This window comes from Tenrec ecaudatus, chromosome 10 (genome assembly GCF_050624435.1).
Source record: "Tenrec ecaudatus isolate mTenEca1 chromosome 10, mTenEca1.hap1, whole genome shotgun sequence".
Taxonomy (NCBI): domain Eukaryota; kingdom Metazoa; phylum Chordata; class Mammalia; order Afrosoricida; family Tenrecidae; genus Tenrec; species Tenrec ecaudatus.
This window is the reverse complement of record NC_134539.1, coordinates 71,774,926-71,793,945: the sequence shown is the minus strand read 5'-3', so window position 1 is coordinate 71,793,945 and position 19,020 is coordinate 71,774,926. Positions and strand designations below refer to the sequence as shown.

At 43.3% G+C, this 19,020-nt stretch overlaps 1 protein-coding gene across 4 annotated transcripts in view; it reads right to left on the bottom strand.

Annotated features, from left to right (window-relative positions):
• TRPM3 (transient receptor potential cation channel subfamily M member 3) overlaps positions 1-19,020 on the bottom strand; it is a 1,016,950-nt gene that overhangs the window by 268,987 nt on the left and 728,943 nt on the right. The gene's annotated exons all lie outside the window — the stretch shown is intronic.

The window sequence follows — 19,020 nt, the reverse complement described above, 5'->3', positions numbered from 1 at the left end:
AGAATTCCCTTTGCAGAAGCATCTAAAAGACTTAGGCCTCTGGTTCCGGTTAGTGAATATAAAGTTGCTCTAGGGCCCAAGTATGTCCTTCTTTGAAAGACACTGTTTTTGCTATGTCTCCCTCATACAACTCTAGAAAGGGTGGTGACAAGTGTAGCACTTTATAAATCACAAGGAAAACACACATACTGATACACACAAATACTCTTTATAAGGGGATTTAAAACTGCTTATGGCTGCTTATCAACTTCTGGACTGCAGTGAATGTAGTTAAGTAAGTCTATTAGGCTTCTACTTCTTAAGTGGAAGTAGCAGATGCTGAAGTCTATGTAGCCTTAATCTCCTCCACAATCTTAGAACAGAGATATTTATTCCCATGCGGTAGTCAAGAAAACAGGTAGAGAGACTGATTTGCAAAACTCACAAAACCAATTAATATTCAAGCTGACTTAAGCAGAGACTTGATGGTGCAAGGTCAGTGGTTCAAACCCGCTAGAAACTCCTTGGGAGAAAAACGAGGCCAACGGCTCTGCTCTTGGAAATCCTGTAGAGGGTCGCTGTGGGTTGGGATCAACTTGATGGCAGTGGGCTTGGACTTTTGTTGTTATGAACTTGAGAGTCTTCACTCTTGGCACGTGATTGAGTTGATTCTATGATGACCATACAGGGTAGTAGTTTACTAGGCATCAGGGCAACTAAAGGGGCACCATTCATAAGTATTCCTAGCTGGCTACTTAGTCCTAGATAAGCCAGTAGGTGTGGCCACTCTACCCCTCTCATATCTTTAATGTTTCAAGCTTACTTCTGGTGCTAAAAATAAAATACATCTTTAGCTCATATTTAGTTTTCATTTTAAAAAATTTTATCGGGGGCTCTGACAGCCCTTATAACAATCCACACATCAATTGCATGAAGCATATTTGTACATAGGGTGCCGTCATCATTTGCTAAACATTTACTTTCTCTTTGAGCCCTTTGCTTTACCTCCTATTTAGAAGCAGGGGTGGTTTGGTGGTAGAATTTACTCCTTCTTGGGTGGGAGACCTGGGTTCGATTCCTGATCAGCATACCTCATCTGCATCTCTTAGTGGTGGCTTCTGCGTTGCTACAATGCTGGACAGGTTTCAACAGCACTAGCAGAGTAAGATGGGCTAGGATGAAATACCTGACAATATACTTCCAAAAATCAGCCATTGAAAATGTAATGGATTATAGTGGGACAATTCTACTGTGCATGGAGTTGTTTCCATTCAAGTGCCGGCTCGGTGGCAGCGCACATTCCAGACTCTTGGAAATGAGTTTGGGCTTGTTCTTTGTGCCTTGCTTGCATCTTTTCCTCACTTAAAAAGCCCAGTACTCCGCCTCCCCTGCCGCTGTTTTCTGGTATCAGATTTCTTTCTACTGTACATCTGTACCACATCTGTTTATTATCAGAGATAGCCTTTCCCCCAGACACTTGGCAGGACACAGCTCCTGGGGAGGAGTCAATTGTTAAGCAAAGGAAAACGGCAATAACAACACCACAGCACCTGCATGGATCCTGTAGGGGGAAAGCATCAATTTAACATTTTTTTCTCATGTTCTAGCACATCCCTAGACAGCGCCGGAAAGAAAGCTCTTCTTCTCTTCTCTACTATAAATCCATAAATGCCTCTCGTTCTACTCCAGCAGTTAATCACATTAGGTGGCACGAGGAAGAATCAGGAGGCAGGAGCAGCTCACAGGTAAACAAAGGGCACTTCAGCACCCTTGCCTCTGCGGGTGTTTGTCCTCATTCTACTCTACCGTCATTGTGCGAAGCACCTTCCTCTTCCTAATCGACCCCCAAGAACCTCTTTGATGGCAGTACGTGCTAATGCCATTGTTCTGGGGAGTGGGCTATCCTAATATTAGACACAAGGAAGTGGCACTTTAAGGACAAGTCCTTTCTTATCCATGCCAATAGCTCTCGAATTTTAGCAAGCATCAGAGTTTTCTGGAGGGTTTGCTAAAATATCGATGGGCTGGTTCCATCCCTCAGATTTTGGGGTTGGTAGGTGTGAAGCCAAGTAGTGGTTCAGGAGTAGAACTCTTGCTTTTCCTGTGGGAGAACCAGGTTCAATCTACGGCCAATACGCATCGATCCCAGTGGCTCCTCTCTTTCAGTGAAGGTTTGTCTGGTGTTCTGATACTGGGCAGCACTGAGTGTGATGTCCAGACGAAGCCGGGCTAAGAAGAAAGGCCTGGAGGTCTGCAGACTATACCAACACTGTGGCTCAGGTTCTGTTGAGAAGGGGTGGAGGTCATCTTGTTGTCAACAACAAGCAAACTCTAGATGTAGACAGGGACCTGAGAAGGTGCCTATCTAGGGAGTTCCCAGGCGAAGCTGTGGCTACTCATTCTGGGCCTATTCTTAGAGGACCACCAACCGACCTGACACAATGCTGTGAGGAGAAGTGACATTTGCTTGGGAGAAGGAGGGAAGTCTGAACTGAGCAAAGTGCTGTGGACGCCCATGGAGTGGGAATGAGGCACTCATGGGCAATATTTCTTGAAGCACATTTTAAAGTCTAACCAGGGCATGAGAGGACTTTTCGACAAAGGGCTAAAGAGTAACTATTTCCAGCCTTGCGGGCCAGACAGTCTCTGTTGTAGCTACTCAGGTCTGCTGCTACAGCACAAAAGTAGACGTAGGCAATATGTAAATGAACGGGCATGGCTGTCTTCCAATAAAGCTTTATTTACAAAACCAGATGGTGGGCTCGATTTGGACAGTGGGCTGTCGTTTATCCACCCCTGGGGGTAACTAATGTGGTAAAATGATTCATATTAGGTAGCATCTGTTGGTTTGCCAAGCCTAAGTATATCTGTGTTCAGTGAAAAACTATCAGGGGTAGATATTTGATCTATGAGCCCAACACTTCCACCCATTTAGTTATAAATGATTGATCCGCTGCTGTGCTAACGGGAAGGTAGGAATTCTTCTCGCAGTCCAGTCCCTAGAGCCACCTCATTGAGATGGCTTTACAACTGAAGAGCCCCAGACTGCCCCTGTCTCTGAAGTTTAGGAGTCTCTCCGCAGGCACTCCTGACAGCTGCCCGTCTTTATTTAGTGTTCTCCACCTGGCGCTTTGCCTAAAAGTAAGGGGTAGCTATTCAGTGTGGCAAGATGATTCTATTGAATTATTCACTTAGATTTCATTTCCCTGTCCTCATTTCAAAAAGGGCCCTTTGACCTGTCTTTTCTCAGGGGGCGGCTGGGGGTGGGGTGGGGATGGGGGAGAGGCCTTGCACTGCTGGGCACAAAAATATCAAAATGAAAAGTTGCCTGAAGTCAGCTCTTTTGAGGGGATTTGTGAAAACTTTAAGCTCACCGATGATCCAAAGGGGAAGAGGTGAAAGGCCAGTGTCTTTGATGAGGGACGGGGAGGAGCCAGCGATCAAATCCATCCAGCCTAGGACAGGGAGAAAGGACTTGCAACGTCCCTGACGGTAAGTCCCCAGGTTGTGCTCTACTTGTCCTTGAATGGCATTTGACAACTGAGCAGTTCTTCATCTGAGGACTAAGCTCCTCAGTGGGCTTCCAGGAAGAGTCCTTCTAGCTTCCTGCTTGTCTCACACAAGGCTGCTGCTGCTTCATCTCTGCTGGTTGCTCCCATCTTCCGGACACTGGCTCCCTCTTCCAAGATATCATCACAGCTCGCTCCCTCACTTCCTCCCAGTCTTCACTCAATCGTGCCCTTGGCAGTGATGCCTTCCTTGTCACTCCATATGAAAAGCACAACCCCCTCCTTTGGCTTTCTCTGCTTCATTTCTGAACATTTATTGCTTTCCAATACGTTATGCGTTTTACTTATCGGGTTTGCTTTCCTGTTCCTCCCACTCAGTGTTCGCTGGCTCAGGATGGAAATGGCCACGGGGCGGCTGTAATGCAGACCCGCAGAGGCTGAGCCGGGGGCCCTGCACCTCTAGCAGAGACCCCACTGGCTTTAGGTGGCACAAGAGTTCTAGAGCTGCGTCTTCCAGAGACCATGCGGGTTGGGGTCATGAACGCATCAAATATAACCTTGACTGAGGGGACGCAAGTCTTTTCTCCTAATAGTCCAGGACTTTGTAACATGAGGCATCAAAAAAGGTTTAGATACATACATACCAACCTAATAAAAAGAGACTTTTAAAAAAAACTAGAAGGAATTGGGACTTTGGATAGAATTTATTTGAATTAAGAAGATGTCACATTTCATTCCTATCTAGGTTTATACCCAGTAATTCATATTCACAATAACACTTCTTAAGGAACAGCAGTCAATAAACAGAACAGATTCTGATCCATGCATGCCAAGAAAACAGAATTTAAATATGGAAATGCAAAGGCAAGGGAAACTTTTTCACTTTCCCCCAAACTCTTCCTGTGGACTCACCATGTTTAATTATCGCTTTCATAGCTCCCTCTGGATTTCATAGTAAATTCTGATAAGCACCAGAATCTGATGAGACAGGATTTGCTTCCTGTGTTCTCCCTCTGGGTGGAAGAAATGCTGCTAATGAGGGAGGATTCAGATTGGGTTTCTTTGATGACCAGAACAGCTGACTCTTCAGTCTTTATACCAACCCTTTAGCTGAGCGCACCTGTGTTTACACCCGACCTCCTAGCAGTAGGGATTGCCCACAGACCCTCATGAAGCCAACGAAGAAGCCAAGCCTTTTTAGCCACAAGAGTGGTTGATACCTCTGCCTGTGCTTTAGTCCGGCGTTCACCTGCTGGGCTGCGGTGAGCACAACTGCTTGGCACAGCTTTTGAAATCTGGCCTCCATGTGGAATGGGGACCGTCTGCTCAGTGAGGGGGAGGGCTGCCTATGACCTTCAACTATAGATGACAAACAAGGAAATGGATAAGAAGCTGCTTGTTTATTTGGCCAGTTGTATGGCAACAACAAGCAAACTTAATTTTCTTCACATGTTGTCATTCCTGAGGTGAGTGTTCAAAGTTAGAATCTTTCTATTCTATGAAAATCTGTGACAACTTCATTATTGACAGCTCAGGGCACTATTATCAAGTCTATATAAATTCAAACTCACTGCCATTGAGTCAATTCTAATTCATAGGTACCCTATCGGGCAGGGTGGAACTGCCCCTGTGGGTTTCTGAGTCTGTAACTCTTTAAGGGCATAAAAAGTCTCATCTTTCTCCATCAGAGAGGCTGGTGCTTTTGAACTACTGATCTTCTGCTTAGCAGCCTAATGCTTAAAACTACCTAAAGGTCTTTGTGTCATATTTGGTTATGCATTGAGTTGCTAACCACGAGGTCGGCAGTTCAAATCTACCAGCTACTGTGCAGGAGAAACATGAGGTTGTCTGCTACCATGAAGATTTACAGGCTCAAGATCCCTACCTTGAATCATTATGAGTTGGAATGGACTTGTTGGCAGTAGGTCAGGTTTTATATTCACTAGTTTTAATGGTTTTGAGTGATCTAAATAATGTTTGGAAGGTATGGTGTAAATTACCCTACAAACTAGGAAGGGGGTTTGAAAGGTCCTGTGATAAATTCTCCAGCCATAACCATCTTAGACGAATTAAAACCTCAGCTCACTTTTCTTTTAGACCTCCAGGAACCGAAGTTGCTCATTTTCTCTAAGCATACCCCACTGTAAAATGGTTGATTATGGCAGCGCAGGAGTTCATCAGCATGAGCGTTCCCAGTTATTTTATGTTTGTCTGACTTTCTAAAGTTAACAAGTTACTGGATGGGTTGATCCTAATGTAAGCTGAAAAGCAACCACGGGAATTTATCTTTTGAAATAAGCGGAGATAAGTCAAGAGTATGTCTTTTCTGCATAAACAGGAGGGGGGAATCAAGTCATGATAGTAATGGCTAGTAAAAAGATATCTTTAAAAAGCCCTTACCTTCTAGCTTCACAGGGTGAACATTATTTCACCACAAAAAGGATTCAACAGGAACACAGGCAGGTTGCTAAGAATCAGTGCTTTCCTGCCCTTGTCAGCAGTTTGGCTGATGGTCTTCACCTGTAACACATTCCTATTTATTTCTCATGCTGTCAGCCTATCCATGTAATTATTGTTTTATTACCAACCTCTTTCTTACAGCTATTCATACTCAAGCCCTTCTGTGTCTGTCCGGCTGAAAGAAGATGCCAAGAAAATCTAGTGTTGATATTTATAATAGAAGTTTATTCAGTACCTACGAGCATGTGCCAGGCATTGTGCTTAGGCTTTCACAATGCCAGAGAGGAGGCAGGCCTTGCACACCGGGAACTCACAATCTGCAGCTGACGAGGGCTGGTGCAGACAGGCTGCGCAAAGGCAGGCAGGCACTCCGCCGTGATAGGAGTACTACGACAGGCTTATACAGGGTGATGTACAGGGCTTTGCAGGCTGCGTGGTAGATAACCGAGCCTAGCAGGGTAGCAGGGTAGTAGAATGGGACAGGGACTCTTTATTGCAGAGGAAATGTCTGAGCTGAAATTTGGAGGGAGTGCAGGTTGATAGGGTGGGTAGAGGTGGACATTTCTGAAAATGTCAAAAAGGGACAAGCCCCCATCCAAAAGGGCATGGCATTTGGAGAAGACTGCAAGGAGGTTGGAATGGGTGGTCCACATGGGGTTATGGTCAGAGTTGAGGCTAGAAAAAGATGAGGAAGAGATCATGGAAGATCTATTAGCTGGGAAGTGGAGAAGGGGCTGGGTCCCACTGAGAGGGTCTCTGTCATCATGATAGGAGTTTTGTAGATTGAAACCAGGGAAGTAAAGATTGCTGATTATGAGACACATTTGTTAGTCAAGCAATTTCAACTCATCTCTTTTTAATTCAAATGAGATCTGAACATTCTTTCCTAGAGGTAAAAGGCTCGAGCGACCTTAAAGAATGGTAGACAGGACCGCTGTTTAGACTCATTTTTAGGAACTGTCCTCATCCCAGAATCAGTTCATTCCAAGAAAGAAAATGATCTTTCTTTAAACAAAACAAAATGAACAACAACAAAAACTCCTAGCTAGGTGAGAAAATGAGTCCAATAAATGAGACTGGAAAATGCCCCAACCCATTTGCTTCCCCAAGTTTAATCTTCTGGCTCCAGGGTTTTCTGTATATCAAATCCACTGTCTCATTAACAGCCATCTCTGTGGCACAGCCATCGTGTGTTAGGCCATTTCAGAAGCAGAGGAAATAGCGAGACTGCATTGTTTTCTTTACAAGGCCCTTGAAACAGCACACCCGTCTAAAAGAGAAAACTTTGACTAGCGTGTAGCATTGAGAACAGCTGAACATGGCCTGGCACTCCCTGTCCAAAGTTATTCATCATGCATTTTGGGAGGCCTTTTACTGAATCTACCGACAGTAGGATCTTTCTTGTACTCAACACACACTTTGGGCGATCTAACGGACTAGGTTAGAGTGTCTGCAGAAACGATGAGAGGCAACTTGCCCCGAAGAACTTCGCTTCTCTTTGAAGTCAGGTGGCTTGAATTTAGGGCTGTTAGTTGGCTAGAATTTAACTTATCTTCTTCCACCTTTCAGGACTTTCTGGATGATGTGCTCCTCTGAGGTCTAAGGTCTAGAACTGTTCTCTAAATTATGGTACCTTTACGGTCTCAATGATAGAAAATAATGATGCCATGGTTGTCCCAATGCATTTGATGATGGTGCAATGATCAGAAAGATGCCAATGTTGACAAGTGAACGTCCCTTTGCCTTCCCAGCCTCCTTCATATATTCTCAGGCATAGGATGACAAAGGGAAGTCCACGAGTCACGTGAGGAAAGACTGTAGCCATGGATACACGATCAGAAGCTCCTCTGTTCACTTCTGCCCCCACCTCTACTTTATCCCCCGTCCCGTATCCTTCTCCTGTTTCTCCACCACCTTGCCCCAAACCACTCTCTTCTGCTCAACGTTCTGCTGATGAGTCATTCCAACCATACTGATATTCAACCCATGCCTGGTGCAGAGTTGGTGCTCAAATAATTATTGAATGAGTTGATTACCCCAAGGTTTCTTTTTGAATGAAGCAAGGCTTTCTGTCTGTGAGGCGGAAAGAGCAAGGGTTTGGGAATACATCAGCCTAGATTTGTACCTGTCTGAGTCACTAACTGGGCTGGAGACGAAGGCTTAACATCTCTGAGCTGCCATTTTATCAGTTTTGAAAAACGTGGGTGACAACGACTATTTAAAAAGGTGCTATGTATCAGAATGCCTACCATCGTGGCGGAGACATCATGGGACCCCAATAGATGCACATTTTCTTCCTATCTGAAAACACTGCCACTTGTCCTACATGGTGTCTTTGTTGTTTGTGGCTGTTGAAGTTGTGGAGACCCAAGGATGGAGAGTAGAACTCCACTCAGGGGTTTCTAGGCTGTCACATTTTGGAAGCAAATGGCCAGGCCTCACTTCCAAAGTGCTGCTGGGTGGATCTGAACCACCAACCTTTAGGTTAGTAGTCAGTATTTAACATTTGTGCCACTTGGGGACTCTTGTACCTTTAAGGCAATCAAAGAATCAAATAGAGAATCATTAATCTATGAAGTGTGTAGATGTCTCAGGAGAGAGAGAGAGAAGCAGGAATCACAAGGGGTGGGGCGGGGGATATTGTTAGAAAATTATAAAGGAAGTAAAGGTTCAAATGGTTAATTTTCTTGGTTGAGTTTTAAGAGGAAATTCAAGGTGTCCATTAATTATACTTACCAATTGGGTCTAATTGGCAACTACCCCAAAATGAATAAAACAAGCGGGAGTCAAGAGAGAAAAACGGCAGGCATCCTGTCAAAAAATAAAATCTTTGAAATTTCTACAACCCAATGGTCGGATACACATTTTATTAAAGCAGATTGCTCTGATCATCTCCTTTAGGGAGATTTATACCAGTGACGGCAACCCATATTGCACTTGAGACCTACGCAAAGTGTCCACCAGCCTTCAGGACCAGCAAGGTCTCATCTCATCCCTCCTTACATTAGGTCTTTACAGTCAACATTCCCTTGGCTGGAACAAGTGTCCTTTATGATTCTGGTTCAACCTTTGTAAATGGCCACTCTGGTGACAAAGGATTAAAGGAACGAGTCCTTGCTAAGGGTTGCTTAATACTTAGTAAGTCCTCAAAAAAATGTTAGCTGTTATATTAATTTCAATGAATATTATTCTTTCTCACAACCCCCCTTTGTCTTCTGAGATAGAATATAATCTGAATCCTCCATCTCTCTTATTTTACAAAGCATTTTTCAGATTTCTGGAGAAACGAATGGCATATGCTTTGATTATTAGGTAGCTACTTTGGGCATAAAATAACTCAATTTTCAGGGGCAAATTTATTCATCTCTTCTGCCTCTTAAGTGGAACTGATTTGAAGTCTGAATGTGGTACTTGCCATGTATAACATTATATTTGCTGAAATGACCCTCGCGTTTTCCTCTTTCCTTTTGCTTATCAAGAAGACAAATCGGTATCTACGTGTCATTGCTGCGGTTTGTTGCCATTGAGTGGATCCTGGCTCATGGTGAAAGTGTGTTAGTGTAGACCTGCGCTCCATAAGGTTTTCAAGGCAGATTTTTCAAATGTCGATGGCCAGGCCTTTCTTTGGAGGTACATCTGGAGGTTTAGCACTACTTACCTTTTGGCTAGTCATTAAGTGTTTCAGTGTTTGTGCCTCCAGGAAGTCTATATCTATATAGATTTGGATATACATTACTCCCACCTAAGAATATTATCAAAGCCAATTCGGAATAATACATTTTCTACCAATTTGACTGTTCTACCCAAGGCCAGAAGATAGACACGGGAGCAATAATGCCCTGACTCTGGGCTGCTAACGGATTAGATAAACTTCCTTTGTCTGGTGCTAGGTGGCTCCGATCTAGACCTCCAAAGAGAAGCGAAGGAGCTGCTAGCTTCTGCTCAACTTTTGTTCCTTCCTCAGAACCAAGGGCCGTGGCAGGTCCTTGATCCGCAGGCTACATCTCTGGTCTGACTTCATAAGCTCATACCAGACTTCTAGAGCAGCCACCTACACCAACTGCCATCAAGTACTTTCAAACTCATGGTGACCCTCAAGGGCAGAATAGAGCTGGTTCATAGAGTTTCCAAGGCTGTGAGGTGTTTTTCTGTGAGACTGCCACCTCTGTCTCCCGTGGAGTGTTGGTGGGTTTGAACAGTTCAAAACTTTAACCACTGGCCCACTAGGGCTTCTTAGAGCTGCCGCAGTGGGTGGCAATCATTAAGAAGTGGGGGAGCCCAGGGGGTAAGTTGTTGGTGTGAGGTATTTCCATTTTTCATGGAAAGTCTTGCGGTAACTCCCCGGTGCCCACACACAAACTGGCAAGACCGCCTTTTCATTAGCAGGCGCTTACGGGGCAAAACAGACAGCAACAGATCTTGGAGCACAAAATGCAAGGAAAGGTTTCCTGGAATCCCAGCAGTTTGCAAAATAACAAACCGTGAGTGATTACTGGAAGCGGCTCCGGAAAATTACTAATTAGCATGTTCCTGAGAACATGAATTCTCCCAGGCCTCTCTACCGCTGCGCACAACAATGACATCAGTTGCTAAATGCTATGGGTGAAGCTTCAAATGGACAACACCAACACAACCCCCACCCCCAGTCCCCCCAGAAATGCAGCTTTTGTTGAGGGAAGCAAGCTCAGGATTGGCTGGGGACATCTTCCCTGCCGAGTTAACACCTGTTTATTTTTTCTAATTTTTGGGTTGCATTTATCAAACCCTAATTACAAAAAGTTAAACGACACTTTAATGAAGCTCAATCAAGGTAAGATTAATGGTATAACTAAGAATGGAAAGGTTTGGATAGGAAGTATCTCTTGGATGTGTCCTTCATTGTCCAGGCTTTTTCTTAATTAATTTTGGGACCTAGTAGAGAAAATAATCTCAAGGGAGGCATGAGGGGATAAAGGTCGAAGGGCCTGACACTGCAATGTCAGTGGCCTGAGAGCTCTGTCCCAGTTTCTTGCTGCTCAGCATCATGGAAATGTGTGTTCTTTGAGGAACCCTGGTGGTGTAGTGGTTTCAATTTGAGCTGCGAGCTGCATAGTTGGCAGTTCAAAACCACCAGCAGCTCTGAGGACGAAAGTCTGGGCTTTCTACTCCTGTAAACAGTTACAGCCTTGAAAATCTATGATGGGGAAAGGGGGCTGTGGAGTGTGTGCTCTGAGTCAGCATTGACTTGATGGCAGTGAGTTTGGATTTTGATATTTTTTTTGGTCTTATTTGAGTTACTCAGTGCTCTATCAAACAGCATAAGAGGAGTCCTCCTGCCCCACCTGCACAACTAACATGAACAAAGAGACGCAAACTGGGAGATTGGGGTTGTGGGTCAGTTCACTATATACATTTATACACCTGGAGATTTTCAAAGTGAACGTTCCCATCTGTAAACTGAATCCCCAAAAGGAGATGAAATATACTGCCCTCCTATCGCTATGAAATAAAATCCACTGCCGTTTAGTTTTCTTTGACTCACAATGACCCCACAGAACAGAGTAGAACTACTCGGCAGTGTTGCCAGGACTAAATATTTACAGGTGCAGACAGCCTCATCTTTTCCCCTTGGAGTGGCTGGTGGCTTTAAACCAACAACCTCATGGTTAGCAGCTCAAGGCTTAGCCCACTGGGCCACCTTTTCTGATTCTCTGGTCTCCCCTATAAAGGGTAGTTGGCTAATGGGAAACAATGACACGTGCATGGTGGTTTTATTTCCTGAAAAACAAATCCTACTTCACATGTAGTCCTTATTCGTGCTGCAGCTAAAATTTGTAAGTAGATGAGGATAAACAATTTCATGAGAGCAAAATAAACATCGATGGACCCCATGCTTTGCACAGCATTCCTGAGTGTTCAGAGTTCCTAGAGAGAGGGTGGCAACCCCCTGCCCCCGTCCACCCCTCAAAAAGCCTCCGTTCAAACATCTCTGACAGGTACTCCCAGGACCATCCCACCCCCAGTTTCTGTCTGAATTCTGTGGTCCTCGTATGTATCATCAAACAAATTTAAAGCTTTGTGCTTTATTGTTTAACTCTTTGTAGACAAAGAAGCTATGGAGCAAGTGTGAAGCAGGGATTGAGGGACAGAATCCTGGGTTTGCCTTTAACTAGCCGTTTGACAAGGACCTAGGGCCTGAGACCTCTGTGGCTCATAGGTGAATAAAAATACGAATGGCCTGCCCACCATAAGGTGATTGTGGGCATAAAAACGCTGTTATTTGCAAAGTTTTGAATTGTGTATGATAAACTGATAACTACCAAGTAAGCAGTTCTAGTCCACCAAACACCCCGTTTTGCAAGTGAAAGATGAGGTCACTTGCTCTTGTAAAGATTGACAGCTTCAATCAGAAACTCTTTAAAGTTCTTTAAGTATTTCCACATGAATATCCAGATCCACTGCCTCTGAGCAGATTCAGACCACCTCACTTTTCTCCCATGGAGCAACTGGTGGGCTCAAACCACATAACCCAATACTTAACCATCGGGGTCTCTGTCAAGTGCATGGCCATGTTTTATTTATCTCGCAACACCTGGAGCATCTTACTCGCATATATCATAAGTACACAAGCAAGTATTGGTGGAGGAATATACCTAATGAGAGAGATGTAACAGAGAGCAACCACCATTTATTTGAAATGACTAATATTCTAGGTTCGCCACATTTTGAGAAACAGCAGGGCCTATGGCACGCATTTTGCCTCTATAGGCAGCATTTTAAAGGTACGGGGTGGGGAGTGGGGGTGTATAGAAGCCACCTTTCCCCCAGTGAGCATGGCATGGAAAAGCTGCTGAATGAGCCAGCACCATGCCTGGGATCAGGACTCTGGGACAGGGGAGTTGGACTTTAGGGGACCCAGGATACGATGAAGAATAAAAAGAACAATTCTCATGAGGTTAGACTAAACTCATGGTGGGCATCTAAGTAGAGGGAATTTTCAGAATCCTCATTATAAACAGGATCTCTGCCTGTGGCTAAGGAATGGACATGACTTGGCGCTGTTTTGTCATTCACCAACTCCTGAGAGGGAAGGTAACTTTGGTGCTAACTGCCAGCTTTTATTAAATCTGTTACATTTTTCCTAATACTTTTTGCCCATAGCATTTATCAATGTGATTTGAGAATAGTGTTCTCAGTAACGTGTCTGGGGTAGATTTCTGAACCAGTCTCTCTTTCTTTTGCTTTCCAGGCGTGGCTTTTTCCTTCCCTCTGGAAGGGACCAACGGATTGACAGAAACCAGCCGGGAGGAAGCAAGAGAAACCAGAGGCCCTGCTGGACCTGACCTGCGGATGGATTCCCATCACAGCTCTAGAGTGACATAGATGGTGATATTTATAACCATATTTATACATGCAAAAATATATTTCCTAACTCCTATATTTCATGGATAACGGATTACTTCCATTGGATTTTCTTTCTTCCTCTTCCTCCTTTTTCTTTCCTTCCAATTCTCTCTCTCATTTTAAATTATAACAGCAATACCTGATCATCAAAAATAAGCACACCAACGAAGGGTGAGCAGCTTCTGAAGGCTATACAGTGGAATCTGCCAGTGACCTTCTCCACCTCGAATTTTCACTCCCTGGAAGTGTCACCAATCCTTGTTTCACCTGTGTCCTTTCAGATACTTGGATTTTATAGGTGTCTGTGTGTGTCTGTGTGTGCAAGCACAAGTCAAAAGTTCACAGAAACCTTTGCTAAACAAAACCATAAAAATGTGACACTATTATTTCTTGGCATACCTTTTATCTAAGTCTGTGTACTTTGATAGGTGGATTTTCCAATTGTCTAACCTTTCCCTGAAGAAGTCTACATTCGTCTACTTACACCACACCAGCCCAAGAGACTCAAATTAAGTTCCTTTGGAATAGTCTTTGGGTTGGAACCCCTAGCTGAAGGGTTTGGGCAGGGCTTTAGGAGGATGCACTGCAGTTTCCCCGTGAACTTCTCATAGGACAGACCTTACGACCCTGAAGGAATGAGCAAGGGCTTTGTCCTGAGCGAGGGAAAATGCTTGGGCTCAACGTTTCTGGCCCTTGGCTCACCAATGCAGGTTTCAATTTTCTTCCCAAGGTAATTAAAAACGTTCTGCCACTATGGTTCCAGTCCACATGTTAGCAGGTTTATTCTAAAGCTGTTTAACTATGTCTCTGGGATGGGTCACAGGATTGTTTGCTCAATGATGCACTTGTCTTAGTCCTGTTTGGGCACCTTGAAAATAAAGTTCCAAACAAAATTGTTGTTCCAAAGAGGATCTGTCGGGCCTGTTGAATTCAAGGCAGAGAGGTCGGCTCAGGAGGTTATGACACCTGATTTGGGCGAACTTCAGAAGGGTAATGAGGTAGTTAGTTTATTGTGCCCACCTGGGCAATAAACGCATGTGGGGTTAATTGAAGGACGGAGAGATAAATGGCTCCTTGCACCTCACCTTGCTAGTTCTCGGGTCTCTTGCTTTCTGATGGTTGAACCAGGGTTCAGCTGCCTTAGCCAGTTCCTGCTTCAGCTGGCAAGGCTCACTTCTTGCATGATATCCCTGAGGAGAAGCCACATGGACCTACCCCGATGCAGCCCTGGGTGCTGGAGCAGCCGTGTGGAGACCCCTGCCAGCGCTGAGATGCTTACATACTCACTGACTCAGCTTTCCTCCTGCAGTTGAGGTCATAGTTTGTGTTTTGTGAGATGGAGGAGGACTTTGTGGATTGGTGTCGGACATATGGGTTAATGGGTTCGTGTTGGACTTGTGGGCTTGGGCAGCACTGGGTTGGCATGATTTCTTGATGTGCACTTACTCTTTATATACATATATACTCTTATACATATGAGTTTCTGTGGTTTTTATTTTAAAAGTACCCAGACTAATACAGGTAAGCTTCTTAGTTTTTCTCAAAGGACACAGGGTAGTCACAGGGTAGTATTATGAGAAAGTTTTACTTATTATGCACACATATGTATATAAGTATACAAATATATGCTTCAAAAAGTACATAGAAAGATTCTCGTCCGATGTTATTTTTCTATGAAGTCCCCTTGTGTGTGTATACGTGCATATATTATGGAAACTCATTGCCATTGAGTCAATTCTGATTCATACTCGTACATAATTTATATCTGTGTATATAAATTATTTTTTAACTGCAATTATATTAAATTCAATGTTCTCTAACAACCTTTTAACTTAAAAAGAAGAAAGAAAATACTCCTGAATATCTTGTAATATGAGCCCTTATTGATCAATCTTTAGGTTATTTCATTTTTTATTACTATAAGTAATATTACAATAAATACATGTCAAAAATATTCCTACAAGTGAAATGACAAGGTCAGGGTTATGCACATTTACGCTTCAATATCGGTAGCCAATTTGTCTTTCAAATTACAATATGTATCCCATTCCACACATCCACCCAAAATGTAGGAGGACATATTTCCTCAATGCTTATTGGCAGCATAAACTTTGTTGGTTTTTTAGCCAATTTATTGTTTCAGAAGCCTCATTGCTTTACTTTTCATGGGTCTAATTCTAAGTGAAGTTGATTGTGAGTATTCATTCATCTTCCCTGTGGACTTCCTGTTATTCTTCCCATTTTCTAAGGACTTTTCACATCTTTCTTTGTGATTTCTAGATGTTCCTTGTACGTTACAAAACTAGCCCTTTGTCATTGCTGCCAATATTTGATTGGAGTTGCCATTTCTCTGTTGAAATTTGCTTATGGAACCTCCTAATGGGGTTCCCAAATATTTCATCTGTTTTTTTTACAAAAATTAGCTCGTGTGAATAGAAAAGTCATGCTAGTTCTGAGTTTGGCATTATGCAAAGTTGAGGGAGAATGACAGGAGGTGAGCTGGACAACAAACCTAGAGATGTGACGCTACATCTGAGAGTGTCTAGGGAGGAAAGGTAATGTTCATGTTCATTGGTTACTTGAGAACTTAAGGTTTCGCTAGATCTGGAACACAATTGATATTCTAGGTGTACTGACTTAACAAGATAAGCTAAATCCCAACTGCCTAAGGCTTTAACTCTCAGTTTTATTTAAAAACATAGGCTGAAATCAAAAGAAAAACAAATTAGGGAAAGGTCAGCTCAATAATGACATATCATGATGTCCAAAATAAAGTTACCCAATTATTAAGCATAGCTCTACTAATTGATCTTTTCATAATTGTCAGCATCCATAAATGCTCCCAATGATTTATTTACTGGCATTTACTGGAGGCTTGAGGAGTCTTCAACACTGACAAGCTCTTATAATCATTCATAGCTAGTTACAGTATGTTATTGTTAGCTGTCGTCAAGTCTACTCCAGCTCCTGGAGATTCCATGTGACACTGAACAGTACTGCTCCTTGAGCTTCTGGGCTGTCATTTTTATGCACACATACTGTTCCCCCCCCTCCCACATAGCTTCTAGGTGGGCTTAATTGCTAACTTTTAGGTTGTAGCAGCCCAACACTTTTGAATGAAAGGGTTGCTGTAGAGGCCATTCGGAATGACATTGACATTGTAGGTCAGAGTAAAACTGCTTCATAAGCTTTTAAGGGTTGTGCTCTCTCTAGAAGCAGACTGCCACATCTTTCTCCGGCAAAGTGGCGGGTGAGTTCAAACCATTTAATCACTTCTCCGTCATGCGTCCTTAAGTTATAAGAGTGCCAAATTGGCTAGAGAAGGTAAGAAAGACTTTCATTTCAGGGTCTCTTCAAACATTTCCTCAATAGAGTCAGAGAATGGGCTACTCGTGATTTTTGACTCTGGTCTCTTGTCTTTTTCCCCCATATGGTAAGACCCAGGTATAATGTTCCTTCCCAGGAGAGGTTTGAAAGCAAACCAACCTCCATTCTATAATCCGCTCCCAAGATTAGTCCATAAAGAAGTAATATGAGAATCCCTTCCTTGGTCTTTGAAATAGCTTATCTTTGAAATATCAATATCAAGGGTAAAATGTCTTGAAAACACAGAACTTGTCTTATTATTTTTCATGTATTGGGACTTAACAAATGATGTGCCCCAAAGTGTATGGTAAGTGATCCATCATGGAATGTACATGCAGAAGGTAAAGCATAGCTTAGGAAATTATTCTGAGGCACAGGGGGAGGGGCTGTTTTATTTAATGCTCTCGAATAGCTAAACTAGAATGGTCTAAAATAATCAATGTGATTTTAGGCAGCCTTTCTCAGTCCGATTTCAAATGGAAAGCCAGTGGAAGACTCTTCAAATATGGAGCACAGAAAGTTCAAAGGGGAAAATTCTGAAAGGCAGAATCTATTTATGGGCTAGGCTGCCCAGTGAACACATTAGAATAGAGTATACTCTGATCTGAATGGTGGATTAAGTTCATGAGCCACTCCAACTGATGATGAATGGCTACCTGGAATGGGGTGCTGAACAGGGAGGGCAAGGATGGCTAGCCGTCCCCTGATACGAAGTAAGAACATCTTAGTTGATCCCTTAAGAATGAAAACTGTTGCTTTGCTTCCAGAAGCATTACTGCCAAACAAACAAAGAAACAAAGAAACAAAATTCCCCAAACAAAACCACAAAACCCCGTGAAGCAGTTTTGACCCATGGGCATGAGTTAGAATAGATTTACCAGTAGCTCACAACTGCAGCATGTTTGTCTAGGATAAAGGCAACGTTTGCAAATCTCTCTTTAACTGATGTGACCACGTGCCCAAGTGACAGCATACTGGCACACCGAGTGCAAGGAAAGTTAGGGGCACTGCTTCCTCACTGGGCCTTTAAAAGGAAGAGTTGCGCCTTTCTTTGGCTCCTTTTGCCGTATGGTTGGAAGGTAGCCTTCTCACCTCCAGCTCACAGGGTCAGACGTGGCTGGCAGCGATGGCCAGTCGCCTCCTCTCCTGTTGTGAGTTAAAGGAGGTCATGTGCCATTTCCTATACTCAAGGGCTGTGTCATAAAACATCGGTCTCTAAATAACAAATAGCCTCACCAACCAGTCTGATATTTTATGAATTCTGCAATCACTTCGGCTACTTGCTGGCTGAGAAAGGCCAAGGCCAATTTAATCTGCTGCTTCAAAGAAAGGCCCTCTAGAGGTCGCATCAGATGAGGCCACACTGAAATGTCAGCTGCTCCTCTGACAAAGATGGGGAAGAGCAGCCGGTTCTTCTAGAAAACCCCAAATGGTAAAAGCATGGGCTATGGAAATCTAACCTTCCCCAGCCTTCCCCATCAATTCATATTGTAATACACGTGTGTCTAGAAGGTCCACCGGGATGCTGGGGCTTTGCCTACTTACTTGGGACACATTATCGGGAAAGGCTAATCGCAGAAAAGAAGACGGTGTTTGATAAAGCCAACAGTGTCACAAACGAGAGAAACCCTTCATGGCAGATTGGCACAATAGCTGCAGCAATGGATCCACAAGTAGCAAAAATTGCAAAGATGGTGCAGGGCAGCATTTAACAACTGGATGAACATTAGGCTACTATTTGCAAGGCCGGCAGTTCAAGTCCACCAATTGCTCTGTAGACGAAAGATGAGGCTATCTGCTCCTGTCAAGATTTACAGTCTCTGAAATCCTATGTAGAGCCACCATGAACCAGAATGGACTTGATGACAATGGGTTTGAGCCTGGTTGGGAAAACAATCACTTAGATTAGATTCTGTTTGCTGTGAACTTTGTCTGATGTGGATTTGTGAAGCATGGAGATTGTAAAGTCAAAGAAAAAAAAAATCTAGTCTTGCAATGAAATATAATGAAAAAATGTCTGTATCAGATGGGTGTTCAGAATATAGATATTAAATCCACCCCCAAAACACAATTGCTTGCTTTAGCCCAACCTCAAATAATATTCCAACAAAAAGGAGTAAAACCCTCATCAAAGAGGTTTCTATTCTCTTCTCCAATCACTTTTGGGAATAATACAGTAAATGAGAAAGAAAAAAATCCGATAATGATCCCAAACAGCTTTTAAAACACCTTCTGGACCTATTCATCTTCCTTCAGCTTTGTTTCGATACCTTCAACAAGTAATTTCTCCCTCTTACTGTCATTGAGTCGATTCTGACGATTA